General features: G+C 46.1%; 1 protein-coding gene across 4 annotated transcripts in view; it reads left to right on the top strand.

Annotated features, from left to right (window-relative positions):
- LOC119159444 (uncharacterized) overlaps positions 1–17607 on the top strand; it is a 633480-nt gene that overhangs the window by 37340 nt on the left and 578533 nt on the right. The gene's annotated exons all lie outside the window — the stretch shown is intronic.

Genomic DNA, 17607 nt, shown 5'->3' with positions numbered 1-17607 from the left:
CCTGAAGTATTCCCTCAAAGCTGTAACTGAACATCTAATCGAAACGGCGAAGTGCAGCGTGTAAGCTTGCCAGCAACACAAGGCTTCTCCACAAAAATTGTTGATATCAAGTTACGCAGGAGTAAAGCCGCACATTCACCTGCGCCAGCTCGAAACAACGAGAACCATTGGAAGTAGAAGCAAGACATGTATTGTGGTTAACTTGCTGTGAGTTATAGAGGTTGTTTTTGAAGCAAATTAAAGTTATCGTTCAAATAAAGCTGTGTCATCAGAAATCGCGGTATGTCAAATGAGATCTGCTTGTTCATTGTTGTAAAGTCATGGCGTTGCTTTATTTTAACCATATCATGAACGCTTTGTAAAAATCGCTAATATATGCCTATAAAAACACGCTAAAACTGGCTTGACAGACAGTGTGTGTGTACAAGCCTTGATGTAATGCCATAAAGGCCTCATGTAGATCACCAAACAGTATGATAGGTTTTCAACAATTTTTTCGCCAACTCGCTAGTTGCAGTAAAAATAAAAAGATGAAAAGAAATTACAGTATAGTGTGAGTTGCATGGTGTGGACTGTAAATGAGGTAGCAATGAATAATCCAAAAACAATATAAGAAAATATCATATACAATCACAGTTTTAGGGGCGACGCTTCTAAAGTCATGGGTTTGTCTATGTATGTCTTGTGACTGATTCGTGACCACCTCCTTGTACGACCCCATGAACATGTGGCGCTTGTGTGAGTGCCAGACGTACGGACAGATATACAGATGCATGCACGGACGGAAGCAAGAAAGAACGGACGGACAGACGTGCACTTCGCCCCACTCATGATTATAAATGATGATGAGTGAGGCGAAGGGTTCGTCCGGTCATGCGATTCTAGCTCCACGAATAAGCTGGACGTATGGACGGACGCACGTACGGATGAGCGGACGCATTGACGGGCGCACAGTTGAAAGCATGAATGGATGCTTCATCTCACATATTATCATTCATTCCGTGGATATGCTGTGATTTTTCTCTTTTTTAACGACGTCACCTATTTTGTATTCTTTTTTTTCAGCCAGTTGGAAAATGGAAAACTGTTTTTACACTTTTGTGGAAGGCACACAACACACAAATGCATAGAAAGGTGATATGACCTAGAAACGTGTTTCACCTCTTCAACCTACATAATTAGTTATCTTCTAGTCAAAAATACGCTAATTGAAGATGTTAACGTGGCCGACATCTATGATATGTCTCTGCGGCAACCAACTCCAGCTGCTAATGCCACTTTAAAAATGAAGACCACGGACTAGAAATCTAAGTTCTTCACACTCCCGATGCGAAAACTTTGTATTTCTTGCATGTTGTTTGAGTACCAAGCGTTTTGACGTAACAAACTCTATGCAGCCGCGAAACGCTCGTTGGCTGGCCATCGTGACTTTAGGAGGTTGCAGAGAACGCATCGTAATGGCAGATTTATAGCAGACGACGCGGTTGTTTACACCCTCCAAAGCGGCGGAAGAGACCGGGTGCATCGAGGAACCCTAAGGCACTCTTTTTCGGTGAGCCACCTATCCAGCGCCAGTCTCCCATACCGACGAACTCGAGGGAAGCGGACAATCACGGGAGACGTTGTAGAAGGCCGGCGGGAAGGGATGTCGAGCGTTTTCGGGGCTGACATTACGAACAGAGAGTAACGTACTTCAGGTGTGCCCCAGGGAAGTGTGCTGGGGCCCCTGCTTTTTTTGTTGTATGTTAATGATTTAGTGTCTGTGGTTGGCGATACTGTGAATATTGGAATGTTCGCGGATGATATCATGATTTATACTGAAGTGCAGTCTGCTTCTGATCAACATCGGCTAGATAGGGCTTTATGTGACATATCATCTTGGTGTGACAAATGGGGCATGAAAATTAGCACTACAAAAACAGTTCTTTTACGTATAACCAGGAAACAAAACCCCATAACTTTCCGGTACAAAATTAAAAACACCTTAATCGAGGAGGTTAGTAAGTTTAAATACCTAGGTATCGTATTGAACTCCAGATTAGATTGGAACGACCACATTCAGCAGGTGACTTCTTCAGCGCTAAAAAAACTTGGTCTTTTACGGCATAAACTTCGAGGTACACCTAGTAACGTTAAGCTTTTAGCGTATAATTCCATAATTAGGCCTAAACTGGAGTATGCAGCGGTTGTTTGGGACCCGTACACAAACAAAAACATTAACGAATTGGAGAAGGTTCAGAGGAGGGCTGTCCGTTTTATTTATAATAAATATAAAAGAAGTGATTCTCCGTCAGGTATCATGACACTCAATAAAATCCAACCACTACACATTAGACGCCAAATTGCCCGCTTAGCTTTTATGGAATCCCTAATTAAGTGTAAGACTGGATTATCACCCACTCCATTCATTAGTCCGTCCACCACGAGGAAAACACGACACACACATAGCCACAGTTTATCCCCATTCTTTGCCCGGACAAATACCTTTAAGTTTTCATATTTTCCACGCACGGTAGATGACTGGAATAAATTGCCAGAAAGAATTTTTAGTGGAAATTTTATGACAGCCCTACACGATCATTTTAGAAACTTTTAATTACTGACGATCGGGTTTTTAGCAATGTTACTTGAAGTTGTGCGTGATTTTCTAGTTTTATTTGGATTGGAAACCCTGCTATGTTTGTGCGAAAAGTCGGTTTCACCGTGGTTTGTTTATTTTGTAGTTCTAAGTGAATTCTGCGTTTTGTTGCTTCATTGTTTTTTTTTTGCATTGCATTGTATGTGCATGAACATTCTTTTTTTCTGCCCGTCCTGCTTGGACCATTAAATTGGTCTGCAGTATTGTATAAATAAATAAATAAATAAATAAATAAATAAATAAATAAATGAAACACTAGCAGATAGGCCAAACCAGAAGCAACGAGTCTTTATGCGATCGAAGGTTTTATGAAAACCCAAGTGACCAGCCATCGGGTGGTCATGAGAGGCTTCTAAGTGTTCAAGTCGAAGTTAACAAGATATGACCGCGACCTATTCGCTACCGATGGGATGGTAAATTTGCCGAAGTAACGCCCCATCATGAAGTTCAAACGAGTTAGTTGTAGTAAGTGGCAATTGGGAGCACGGGACAAGCCGGTGAGTCGATCAATGATTGTACGGTAGTATGTGTCAGCACGTTAGAGCGAGGTAAGGCCTGCGGACTGAAGGAAGGCATCCGGTGCAGTGACCTCGATAGGACTAAGACTGTACATCTGCATGGTCTTTTGGTTGGGAGGTTCTGCGCAGCGGGTAGATGCGGCATAATTTTGCAATAGCAGACAGCATGAGTTAGCGTCGGCATCTTGGTGTTTTCGACCAGACGGGTCACATACAACACCACGGCACATTCTATCACTTTTCACCTTTCTTCTTCCTATATAGCAGGCTCTGCTACTAGTAGCCGGCTCTGCTACTTATCGCTCTACGGACGGCCGGCGCGCACGAGGAAACAACATGCTCCGCAACCGATACCAGCTCCAACACTGAAAACTACGAATACGAACGATCACAGATCCTGGACTTCACCGTACCACCACATTCAACTTCGGCGCCGCTATCGACATCTATAAGAAGATCATCCTACCGGCTACCTGTCAGTGGGCGCGTCAGCTGGCTCTCGGCGGACGCTATGAACCCGATCCTGTTTTTCACGCAGGTTAGTTTAAAGTTTTCTACGGTGAAAACTAGCGATCCGTTCTTTGACCAGCTGACGTGCCCACACTACTTGAGTGCTTTTATATGATATGCAAAAAAATTTGTACTATCGCTGCTATTACTATCTGGCGATGTGGAGCCAAATCCTGGTCCTAGTGACCGGGAACTACTCATAGAAATTCTTGCGGGTCAGAAAAGTATGATAAAAAGACTAGACAGCATAGAAATAAAACTGAAGAATGTAGAGGAATCCGTGGCAAAGTGCTTAGAATTTGGAGCAAGAATTGACAAGATGGAGGATAGCATTCAGACATTAGAAAAAAAAAACTTGTTGATCTTGAAGACCGAAGTAGGCGAAATAATCCCACAATATTCGGTATTACTGAGAATGAAAATGGGACGCCCGAGTCACTTACAGAAAAAATTGTTGAAGAAATATTTAAGGAAACACTGGGTGTACAGGTTTCCTCACTTGAATGGCTGCACAGAATGGGGCGTAAACAAATTGATAAACCGCGCCCAGTAATCATGAGGTTCTTGGACCACCGTGATAAGCTGAACGTGCTAAAAAACTGTTCAAAGCTAAAAGGCAAACTAAACATTACTATCTCGGAAGGCTTTTCTGCTTCAACAAGGCATGTTAGAAAGCAATTATGGCAAAGTTCCGCTGATGAAAGAGCATCTGGAAGCAAAGTGCAGCTTTTTTATGACAAGATCAAGATCAATGGCAATATGTACACGTGGGATGATACTAAGAAGGTAAGGGTGCGGGTTGGTAAAGATGGTGATAGAACACGACGGTCTAAATGACCTCATGGGCAGCTAAAAACGTTTAGGTGCTCGAATCTTGATGCGCGCAGCATATTGAACAAAATGGATGACTTGGAAAGCATTATAATAGCACATAAACCTCATGTAATAATTATAACTGAAACCTGGTTGCAGAAAGACATCACTGACGCTGAAATTGCATTTCCCCACTATAAAATCCATAGATACAAACGGGATTCCCGAGGCGGTGGAGTAGCTATACTATTCTTGGAATCATTAAATGTCCTAAGACTACAGGATATTCCTGGAATTTAATGTGTAAATATAGAAATGTTCCTCGAAGAATTTAATTTAATCATTGGAGGATTCTATCGCCCTCCGAACGTCGACAACACTTTTTGATCAAATAAATGAATTTTTGTGTCAATATAGAAATCACGCATGCAATTTGCTACTGGCAGGCGACTTCAATATGCCTCTGATAAACTGGGCTCAAGATTTCCCGGATCTACTTTTGCAGAGCTTCCGAGCCACTTGCTGACCTTGTTTTGTTTCACACTTTAACGCAACTAGTGAAGGAGCCTACTCGAACTCAACGAAACAGGAAGTCAGTCCTGGACCTCTTTCTTGTTTAGAGCGGCATTCTGCGTCGCAACACACAGGTTCAGGTACTCAGGGCATATCTGACCATAAAATGGTGTCCATAATTATGAAAATAGATTTTTCGGCAAGACACACGGTCCAAAAAAGGAAGATTCTCGTTTTTTCTCGTGCCAGTGACGTTGACATTTTGGATGCTATGGGCAACAGCTTTTCTGAGTTTACTTCTCTTTATGAATCTGCTGAACATTCAGTAGATAACCTATGGCGCTTTTTTAAAGAGTTAGTGTTCAAGTGCATACAAAACTTCGTTCCATGCAAAGATAAAGTACTGCGAAATTCGAACCACTGGACAACAAAAGATATTATCCGGTTAGGTCGTAAGCTGAATAAAGCTAGAAAACAGCACGAACGACGCCCCTCAAAGAACAGCACAGATAAAATGCTAACACTGCGCGTGCAACTCAAAAACGTAATCTCAGAAGCCAAAAACCACTATCAGAGTGTCCTTAACAAACTTTCTTCTTTTATCGCCTGGGAAATTCTGGTGTCATATCGCACCAAAAAATAAAACTTCGATCAGTCTTTTCATAAACGATATAAACGTAGTCGACAGTGCAGAAATCGCAGAGGCGTTAAATGACTACTTCAGTTCGGTGTTCACAAACGATAACGAAATCGCCCCTCGTTTTTCATCATTAGACGACATAGATCCCTTAGACAACATTAGTGATTCTGAAGAAGGTGTGTTGTCGTTGGTGCAGAACATTGATACAAAAAAAAATCACCCGGAACTGATGCTATACCCAATGAATTTCTCGTTCGTTATGCGGAATGGTGCTCCAAATATCTAACACTTATATTCTCCAAATCATTGTCTAGTGGCGAAGTCCCGAGTGAATGGAAATACGCAAAAATCATTCCTATACCTATATCTGAAAACAGGTCACTTGTGTCATCATACAGGCCTATTTCTTTGTTATGTACATGTGCAAAATTGCTTGAACACATAGTATTTAAACACATCTCCGCCTTCCTTGACAGAAACAACATAATTGACCCCTGGCAACACGGTTTTCGCAAAGAACTATCGACTACCACACAACTACTTGAGACAGTTCACGACCTCGCTAGTGCTCTAGATAGCCATAGTCAAATTGACATTATATTCCTTCATTTCGAAAAAGCATTCAACCGAGTCTCCCATCACAAGTTGCTTATAAAATTAAAACCGATCCTGAAAAACGATTTTTTACTAAGATGGATTGGGGCATACCTTTCCCATAGATACCAAAGTGTCTCTGTAGATGGCTCAAGCTCCACCCCCACTTCAGTTCAATCCGGTATACCACAAGGCTCCATCCTTGGCCCGCTTCTGTTTTTAGTATTTATTAATGATATAGTCTGTGACATACCCGTTAAAATAAGGCTTTTAGCAGACGACTGCATGCTGTACCACGTCATCAATGACCCCAACACGACCAGATCACCCTAAACAAATCCCTGGATAAGGTACACTCTTGGTGTTCGACTTGGCAGATGAGCATTAACCCAAAAAAAAAGACCATCGCTATGAGAGTTACCCGCAAAAAAAGTCGTTTTCTTTTCACCTATTGCATCAACAATAACTGTATATCTCTAGTTAGCAGCTACAAATACTTAAGGGTTATAATTACCTCCGCCCGAAAGTAGAACGAGCACATAGAGTACACAGAAAAAAAGGCAATGAAGGCACTTGGGTACTTACGCAGAACCATTGAAAAATCTACCAAAGAAATTAGAATGCTGGCGTACAAAATTTACGTGAGACCCATACTGAAATACGCGTATCCGGTGTGGGAACCTCATACATCGGCAAACATTAAAAAACTGGAACGTGTACAAAGAAAATCCATAAGGTTTATTTACAACGCTTATAGGAGAAACACATCCCCCTCGACCCTTCTTGAAAGTTCGGACTTGGAACCCATAGAACTCAGGCGCTCCCGTGAAAGACTGAAACTGTTTTATCAGATCTATCACAGTAACCTTGTAATCGATAAAACTAAATATATTCTACCGTCGAAATCATGTATAACCCGGTCACACCACAGCAAGAAAGTCCAGGAATTTTCATGCAGAACCACTGCTTTCCAAAAATCGTTTTTTCCCCGAGCAGCACGTAGTTGGAATGCCCTGCCCGATGAAGCTGTTTCATCCAAAACTGTCGCTTCATTCATGAATGTGATAGCAAATCTGCCAGCTATCCTTCGAACTTTTTTCTTTTATTCTTTTTATTTCATTGTCACCGCATTTAACCTCTCCCGTGTGTGTCTGAGTTGTATTACTTTCCTATGTTCAGCACTAGCTCAATTGTATCACGCTTCGTCGATTGAATTGAATTTGAATTGAATTTTATTTATCAAGCGTGAACATGGAAAAGTGCATGGGTACAGATTCACTGGGAGGTCCCAAGGTAAGAACCGCAGGCGGGACCTCCCATGATGGAAAAAAAAGGTAATCATCAAGCAACACTGAAATACATTGTCAGCAAATAAACACAGCATAAAAAGAGAAAGATGAATAAAAAACAAAAGAAAACAAAAAACCATTGGAATAATAAGCAGGAACACTAAAAAACAGGGAATACATCGTCAATCTAAAAAAAAGTGGATATGAATACCACAACAAAAAGAGACATGATAATACAGTTACAATTCAATCAGACAGAAGGGCCTAAAAAGAAAGTCTTTAGTTTGGATTTAAAAATGCAAAGTGATTTAAAAGATTTAACATCAGAGGTTAGTGAATTCCAGAGCGAAATGGCTGAGAATAGAATCGTTTGTTTGCCGTAGTTAGTGTGTATACACGGAAGTAAACGATTCTGGCGTGAGGCAAAGCGCGTTGAATTGAGATTATTAGTGATGCAATAAAGGAGAATATCTAAGACAAGGTGATCGTGCAAAACGTTAAAAAATAAAATACCAATGCTGTACCTAAACAGATGATGAAGGGGCAAAACACACAGCTGATAGAACAGCGGGGAAGATTTTGCTTGTCGATGGGAAAATGTAATGATGCATAACGCTTGTTTCTGCAGAGTTATTAATGGGGCGATGTGGGTATGATACGTATCACCCCAGGAAGAAATGCAGTAATTTAGGTGACTGTGGACAAAAGCGTAATACAAAGTTAGGAGAGTTTGCAAGTTGAAGTATGGTCTAGCTCTGATCAAAACTCTTATGCCGAACATAACTTTCTTTGAAATGAAGATTACGTGCTCATGAAATTTAAGGTGAGAATCGACTATTACGCCAAGAAAATTAGTGCTACGACGAAGTTCAATTTTAATACCGGAAATATACAGGGAAGGGAACTCTGAAATTTTTCTTTGCGGGGAACTAAAAAGCGGAAAGCAAGTTTTAAGAACGTTAATAGATAACTTGTTGAAGAGACACCATCGCTCGAGGGAAAATAGGTCAGCTTGGAGCATTTGCGTTAAGGTACACATGTTTTGGCGGGAGTTAAAGATGGTAGTGTCGTCAGCATATAGTACGCATTGTGAAGAGGTTAAAACGCGAAGAAGGTCATTAATGTAAATTAAGAAAAGAAGTGGGCCCAAGATTGTGCCTTGTGGAACGCCTCTGTTAACTGTGACCGGGGGTGATGTTGCTGTGGAAACAGAAGCTATTTGTTGCCTGTTTGAAAGAAAGCTGCGTAACAAAGTTAAAGCAGGACCCGTAATGCCATAACGCTCCAGTTTAGTGAAAAGAATGTCATGGTATGGTGTCAAATGCTTTTGAAAAATCTATGAAAACAGCAGCAGCAACGTCGCCGTGATCAATGAAAGACTTAATTTTATCTGTTAGACATGCAGTCGCAATATTAGTTGATAGGGCAGCACGAAAACCAAACTGAGAGGGGGTGAGTAAGTTGACTTTTTTAAGGTAGCGGGAAAGACGGGTCTCAATAAGTTTTCCTAGAACCTTATCTAAGAAGGAAAGAATAGAAATGGGTCGATAATTATCCATAAAGCGCGCGTCACCTTTTTTGAGTACAGGAACAATTTTTGCTATTTTTAAGGACTGTGGAAATAATCCGTTTTAAAAATTAAGTTGAATATTGTCACGGGGTCGTGACGTGGCCGAAGACCGGAGACTTCGTGTTAGAATTTAACTGTTTATTTGGGCGAACCTGTGCCGGTAAACTGAAAGTCCAATTACAGCAGCAGTCTCGCACAGATAGCAGTCTCGGACTGATAGCGGCGAACGGAGCGTCGGCCTTCGATCAACAACTGACAAGCGGCGAAGCGCGTCGGCATTTATACTCTTGCCGTCGAATGTTCTAGCGTTATCGCTGGCGGTGGCGTAGCTTCCAGAACAATCTGTACCGTTCGCACAGTGGGCGTGATCTTATCGAAATGATCTACTACAGTCCGGAACCTTCTAGAAAACTGCAGGCGCGGTTTGCGCTGAGAATCGTGCGGTGTTTTCGGACGATAACAAAAACTTGCGAAATGGAACGTGGCATTGCCCCCCTCTGAAAAAAGGCATCGTCCCGATGCTTTAACTAAATATGAAAGTACAATAATAATGCAAGAAAGTACAATGAATAAATACGATACAACAATAATACAAAAAAACACTAGTTCAGTTTGTTAACGCGCATGAAACGGCTTGAGGCGCGCGACATGGACGACTTCAGGTCGCGATCGGCGTCGTTGAGAGTTCGTGATGCCGTCGGGGACAACCTCGTAATCAAGTGGGCCGAGCCGTCGAACCACCCTGTACGGTCCGAAGTACCGTCGCAGAAGCTTTTCACTTAGTCCACGTCGGCGTATCGGCGTCCACACCCAAACACGTTCACCGGGCTGGTATTCCACGAAGCGTCGTCGTAGGTTGTAACGGTGGCTGTCGGTCGTCTGTTGATTCTTGATACGGAGACGCGCAAGTTGTCGGGCTTCTTCGGCGCGTTGAAGATACTCGCTCACATCGAGGTTTTCTTCGTCGGTGACGTTGGGTAACATGGCATCGAGCGTCGTTGCCGGGCTCCATCCGTAGACCAATTTGTATGGCGATATCTGCGTCGTCTCCTGCACCGCCGTGTTGTATGCGAAGGTCACATACGGAAGAATGGCGTCCCACGTCTTGTGTTCGATATCGACGTACATTGACAGCATGTCGGCGATCGTCTTGTTAAGCCGCTCGGTGAGGCCGTTGGTCTGTGGGTGGTACGCAGTCGTCCGGCGGTGGTTTGTTTGGCTGTATGCCAAGATTGCTTGAGTTAAGTCGGCAGTGAATGCCGTTCCTCTGTCGGTGATAAGGACCTCTGGGGCGCCATGACGTAGGACGATATTTTCGACGAAGAATTTAAGCTACTTCGGATGCACTGCCTTTTGGCAGGGCTTTTGTCTCGGCGTAGCGGGTGAGGTAGTCGGTAGCTACCACGATCCACTTGTTTCCGAAAGCCGACGTCGGGAACGGCCCCAGTAGGTCCATACCAATCTGCTGGAAAGGTCGGCAAGGTGGATTAATTGGCTGCAGAAGTCCCGCTGGCCTTGTCGGCGGTGTCTTGCGTCGCTGACAGTCCCGGCATGATCTCACATAACGAGTGACGTCGGTGGTAAGACGTGGCCAGTAGTACCTTTCTTGTATCCTCGCGAGCGTGCGAGAAACACCGAGGTGCCCTGCCGTCGGATCGTCGTGAAGGGCCTGCAGGAGTTCTGGTCGCAGAGCTGAAGGCACCACAAGAAGGTACTTAGCTCGAAGCGGTGAAAAGTTTTTCTTTTGTAGAAGACCGTTTCGTAGAAAGAACGACGCAAGTGCGCGCTTGAATATCTTCGGGACTTCGGCGGTCCTGCCTTCGAGGTATTCTATTAGGGCCTTAAGTTCCGGGTCGGCCCTCTGTCGTTCAGCGAAGTCGTCGGTAGTTATCGTTCCTAAGAAGTAGTCGTCATCCGGGTCGTCGGGTAGCGGTTGGTCGACAGGCGCACGAGAGAGACAGTCGGCGTCGGAGTGTTTTTTGCCGGACTTATAAATGACAGTAATGTCATATTCTTGAAGTCTCAGGCTCCATCGTGCGAGGCGACCTGAGGGGTCCTTCAAGGTGGCTAGCCAACGCAATGCGTGGTGGTCGCTCACAACTTTGAAGGGCCTGCCGTAGATGTAGGGGCGAAATTTCGACGTCGCCCAGATGATGGTGAGGCACTCCTTTTCTGTTGTGGAATAATTTTGCTTCTGCTTTGGATAGCGATCGGCTGGTGTAACTAATAACCCTTTCAAGTCCGTCAGCCCTCTGCACAAAACGGCGCCAAGACCTACGCTGCTTGCGTCAGTATGTATTTCTGTCTCGGCGAATTCGTCGAAATGGGCAAGTAACGGAGGCGTCTGGAGGCGATGTTTAAGCTCCTGGAAAGCGTGTTCCTGCGGCGTTTCCCACTTAAACTCCACGTCGGCCTTGGTAAGGTTAGTGAGAGGATCGGCGATGTGGGCGAAGTTTTTCACGAACCGCCTATAATAGGCACACAGGCCCAGAAATGGGCGCACGGCTTTCTTGTCAGTGGGCGGCGGGAAGTCGGCGATGGCGGCTGTTTTCCGTGGATCGGGACGAACTCCAGACTTGCTGATAACGTGCCCCAGAAACAAGAGCTCCTCATACGCAAATCTGCACTTTTTTGGCTTCAGTGTGAGTCCGGAAGTCTTGATGGCTTGAAGTACAGCTTCAAGGCGCCGAAGATGCTCGTCGAAACTCGAGGAAAACACGACGACGTCGTCCAAGTACACAAGGCAAGTCTGCCATTTCAATCCTGCCAGTACTGTATCCATAACGCGTTGAAACGTTGCAGGCGCTGAGCAAAGGCCGAAGGGCATCACCTTAAACTCGAAGAGGCCGTCCGGTGTTATGAACGCCGTCTTCTCTCGGTCTCTTTCGTCGACTTCGATTTGCCAATAGCCAGTCTTAAGGTCCATTGACGAAAAGTACTTGGCGTTATGGAGCCGATCAAGTGCGTCGTCTATTCGTGGGAGGGGATACACGTCCTTTCTTGTGATTTTGTTCAGGCGGCGATAATCGACGCAGAAACGTAGGGTCCCATCCTTTTTCTTCACTAACACCACGGGGGATGCCCATGGACTCTTGGACGGCTGGATAATGTCATCCCGCAGCATTTCATCCACTTGTCTCTTCATGGCCTCACGTTCTCGCGTCGAAACCCTGTACGGACTCTGACGGAGTGGTCTGGCATTTTCTTCGGTTATTATGCGATGTTTCGTGATTGGGGTCTGCCGAATTTTCGATGACGACGAAAAGCAATCTTCGTATTGCAGGAGCAGGGCCTTGAGCTGTTCTTGCTTATCGTTCGGAAGTCTGGGATTGACTTTGAAAGCTATGGGAGGGGCTTGGTTCCTCTGAGCAGGTTCCGCAGAATCGGCGAGAGCGAAAGCACTGGTGGCTTCGACAATTTCTTCGATGTATGCGACCGTTGTTCCTTTGTTCACATGTTTGTACTCATTGCTGAAATTCGTGAGCAAAACCGTTGCTTTGCCTCCCCGCAGCTCTGCAATTCCTCTTGCGACGCAAATATTTCGGGTGACCAACAGATGCTGACTGCCTTCAACGACGCCTTCCAAGTCAGGTGATGTAGGAGCGCCGACTGAAATAATGACGCTTGAGCGAGGCGGATTGGTGACTTGTTCTTCCAGCACATTCAAGGCATGGTGTCCTGACGGCGTGCGCGGCGGTAGTGCTTCTTCTGTGGATAATGTTATCGACTTTGTTTTTAGGTTGATGACAGCACCATGGAGGCATAAGAAGTCCATGCCAAGGATGACATCTCTCGAGCAACGCTGTAGGACTACGAAGTCTGTAGGATAAATACGGCCGTTAATGGTGACTCTCGCTGTGCAGATTCCTGCAGGCGTTACGAGATGACCTCCGGCTGTGCGGATTTCAGGGCATTTCCAAGCTGTCCTAACGTTCTTTAACTTCGCGGCGAACGACCCACTGATCACAGAATAGTCGGCTCCAGTATCGACGAGAGCAGTCACACTGTGGCCGTCGATAAGAACGTCGAGGTCGCTAGTTCGCCGTCTCGCATTACAGTTAGGGCGTGGCGTCGGGTCACGGCTGCATCGGCTTGTTCCGCTGCTTCCATGCTGCGTCGTCAGGCCACCTTCGGTAAATGAGCTTTCGCCGTCAGGGCTTTGCCTGGCTGGCGTTGTGTTCGGAAAGCTCCGTCGCGGCGTCGTCGTCGTCGGAAGATCTTCGGTAGTTCGTCGCACAGCAACCGCACCTCCACCGGTTGCTGCCCTTAGTTTCCCGGATACGGGCTAGGAGACCGGCCCCGCGTTGGGCCAGAGTACTGCCGGTGGTGCGGTGACGTGCGGCGGCTGGGCGACGGCGAACGCGAAGGGCTTCATGGTGTCCACCGAGTTCCTGTCAGGTAGTCGGCGATGTCACGTGGTCGTTCTCCTGGCTGTGGACGCGGTGCATTGACGGCGAAGCCACGCAGTCCCATCTGTCGGTACTGGTAACGGCGGTATGTGTGTCCGGCCTCGCCGCAGTGGTAGCAGAGCGGGCGATGGTCAGGGGTGCGCCAGACGTCAGTCTTCCTCGGTGCACTGCGCTGGGCCGCTGGCGAACGGTATGACGTTGGTGGGGGTGGTGGCGGCGGTGGCGTCTGTCGACGGAAGTGCGATGGGGCGGCGTTTTGGCGTGGACGGGGAGGAGCGTTGTGGCGCAGTGCAGCGGCGTAGCTCATAGCTTCCGGCTCGGGCAGCGGTGCGTGGGGAATTTGAAGCGATTGCCGAACTTCTTCTCGCACAATGTCGGCAATTGAATCGACTTGAGGCTGGGCCGAAGGCAACAGCTTGCGCAGCTCTTCCAGCACGATCGCTCGGATTGTTTCACGCAGGTCTCCGGAGTTACTGGCTTGAGCAGCAGCGCAGTCTGCAGTCAGGCGACGATTATACTGTCTGGTGCGCATGTCCAGGGTCTTTTCGATAGTGGTCGCTTCTGCTACAAATTCTTGGACGGTTATCGGTGGGTGTCTCATCAGTCCCGCGAAGAGCTCCTGTTTGACCCCTCGCATGAGGAAACGAACTTTTTTCTCCTCAGGCATGTCTGGATCAGCGTGACGGAATAGTCGGGTCATTTCTTCTGTGAAAATGGCGACATTTTCATTTGGTAGCTGAACCCGAGTCTCCAATAAAGCAGCGGCCCTCTCTTTGCGAGCGACGCTCGCGTACGTTTGAAGGAATGCGCCGCAGAAAACATCCCACGTTCGGAGCGTGGACTCCCGATTTTCAAGCCAAGTCCTTGCGGTGTCTTCCAAATAGAAGAACACACGACGCAGCTTTTCGTCATGGTCCCAGTGGTTGAGGGCAGCCACTCGGTCGTATGTCTCCAGCCAGGACTCCGGGTCTTCGAACGATGACCCATGGAAAATTGGTGGTTCCCTGGGTTGATGCATGACCATCGTGGGCTGGGACGCTGCGGTTGTCATTGTCGCTGCAGTCGCGGTCATGGCCTTCGTCTTCCACGCCTTGTCTGGTAGAAGCCCGTACTCCGGTGGTAGCCCTTGCTGTCGGCGGCTTGTTCGCTGCTCCTGGTTGGTGTCGGTGTCTTCTCCGCGACGTGGGCTGGGTTCACGGCTTCACGGGGGCGTCCGGTACATGAACGAAGCAGCACCTCCACCAGATGTCACGGGGTCGTGACGTGGCCGAAGACAGGAGACTTCGTGTTAGGATTTAACTGTTTATTTGGGCGAACCTGTGCCGGTAAACTGAAAGTCCAATTACAGCAGCAGTCTTGCACAGATAGCAGTCTCGGACTGATAGCGGCGAACGGAGCGTCGGCCTTCGATCAACAACTGACAAGCGGCGAAGCGCGTCGGCATTTATACTCTTGCCGTCGAATGTTCTAGCGTTATCGCTGGCGGTGGCGTAGCTTCCAGAACAATCTGTACCGTTCGCACAGTGGGCGTGATCTTATCGAAATGATCTACTACAGTCCGGAACCTTCTAGAAAACTGCAGGCGCGGTTTGCGCTGAGAATCGTGCGGTGTTTTCGGACGATAACAAAAACTTGGGAAATGGAACGTGGCAATATATAGCAAAGTAGTGGCGCAACAAGTCGACGTACAAGTTTCAAATGGAACCCATGATTACCATCTAAGCCAGGCCCGGTAGTCTTTAATCCTGCAATGGTAGCTTCGATTTCGTCTGAACAAGTAGGAAATAGAAAAAAACACATATTGTGTCAATATGTGTTTTTCTCGGCTTTTTTTTGTCAACAAAACTTGCTCATTCTGAAGCGCTGCATTGACTTCAATGTTTGTAAATTTCTGTTTTTCTTCTATATTTCCCCCCGACATATTTTTTCTGTTTTAAGCTTCTGTTGTTTTCTTGCCCTGGAAAATGTCCAATCAAGTGTATCTGTCACCAACTCCTGCCTACGACTTCGCATAGAAGTCGGCAGTATTCACTGAATAAATATAGAAGCGAGCATTCCCCCCCCACCGGCACTCTCTTTCCATACCGTCCTGAGGTATCCGAATACCCTCCTGTATCCGAAGCTGCCTGGCAAGCGGAAAAGGGCCGTGAACTCATGCGTGCCTGGACGTCCTAAGAACAACAGTGCTAGAAGGAAACTAATGCCGGCTCTTTATGAAGCCGCAACTATTCACCTAGATTTCTTGTATGACAGACTGCTCCTCACCAAACCCCTGGCCTTTCCTCAAAACTCGTCCCAATGTATGAGGGCCCTTACTGCATTTCGGCGCTAACCTCCTTGGGGAATTTTCTAATTTGGCCAATTTGCCCAACTGACGACACGCGCCGGCGTGGACGTGACATAATTCACGCGGCTTGCCTCAAGCCATACCATAGCCCCCTGCCTCCAGACTTAGGTCACCAGGATGGCTGTTTTTCAGTGAAGGTAAATTGTGAAGAATAAGATGCATCATTGACAAGCAGCATCACCAATGCTCAATGGGTAATGGGTTCTTGGCTCGTCTCGTCTAGCCTCGTGCTGATCATCGCCGGCATCTTCTGAACGCTGCTCTGTGCTGATTGCGTTCTGATAGTGGAACCACCGTTGCAGTACACGTGAATAAACCATACATATATGAGAAAAATTATATGCCTAAAGGCGCGTTTTTCCGTGTTTTGACACAATAATATAGAAATATAACAGACAATAATGCCAAGGAAAGTACAGGTGAAGTTATTAGACCGAATTGTAAGGTAAATGTGAAGAAAGATAAGTGGGTGTAAACATGGCCTGCCGTGAGCAGGAACCGAACCTGCGACCTTCGAATAACTCGTTTGATGCTCTACCGCTAGGCTACCACAGCGACCATCCCCCCAGCCACAGTCAGCGCCATCTGTAGCCATGGCGGCGAATGTCGCACACTCTTTATCAGCCTGTGTGGCGTCACGTAGCACGTGAACTTATTACGAGCTGGCAGCTGATCGATAGTCCCTCGTATACAACCTAAGGCGCCAAGTCTGCCCAGTACGACACCTTTGTTATTGGATAAGGGAAAGCAGTGTATACTTAAGGGCTCGTTTTTGACACAATAATGAAGAAATCTAACAGGCAATAATGCCAAGAAAAGTGTAGGGGAAGCTATTAGACCGAATTGTAAGGTAAATGTGAAACAAGAAATTTGGGTGAAGAGATTACTTACCGTGGGCCGGAACCGAACCTGCGACCTTCGTGTAACACGTTGGATGCTCTACCACTGAGAGCGGCCATTCCCCCAGCCACTTCTTGCGTATATATGTGAATTTAAACGTGGGAGTGTTAGTCAGCGCCATCTGTAGCCATGATATATATATATATATATATATATATATATATATATATATATATATATATATATATATATATATATATGATATGATGCTACGATGAATGAGAGACGTGGCCTGCTTCATGCGCCAGGTTTATTCCATAGCACTTCTTCCATCTCTGCTTCTACAAGCCATTCATTCCATCATACGTCACATGATTCCTTCCTCCTCCCCCCGAAAGAAGGCACGAGTGACAACTTACAAAGAAGAAAAAGTAAACAAGAAGTGACATGAAAGCCACAAATGCTAAGATGATAAGATAGTTACACAAATGTCAAAATGCAAGCGTCGTATTTTATCGTCGCGAAGACTTGAGAAGAGACTAAAGCAATCCTGCAAGAGAAGATCTGGCGGGCGAGGCTGGTGGTTGCGTCCTGGATAAAACAACAATGCTTTGGACATGTAGATATGGGAAATCACAGCTGGCATTTTTGTGAAGCACGAACGAGTTTAGAACACCTTGCACAATCATCGGTTAAGATATCGTAGGCATTGAATTCCTCGTCGTGGGTGACGCACAGGTCATGCAGGCAGCTTGCGTGCGCATTGATCGAGGTTCAATGGACACTCCTTGTGTTTCTGCCGAGTACAAGGGGTGCTTTTGTGGCTTTTGGAGATTTTTATATGGCGATGTCGCAAATGTTTTAATCGAAGGCACGTTCTTGACCTTTGGCGGAGAATGTATGCACGACGATGGGCCTTTTTTCAA

This window comes from Rhipicephalus microplus, chromosome 3 (genome assembly GCF_043290135.1).
Source record: "Rhipicephalus microplus isolate Deutch F79 chromosome 3, USDA_Rmic, whole genome shotgun sequence".
In the NCBI taxonomy this organism is placed as follows: Eukaryota; Metazoa; Arthropoda; class Arachnida; order Ixodida; family Ixodidae; genus Rhipicephalus; species Rhipicephalus microplus.
Note: the sequence above shows the minus strand (reverse complement) of the source record. Positions and strands in the feature narration are given on the sequence as shown.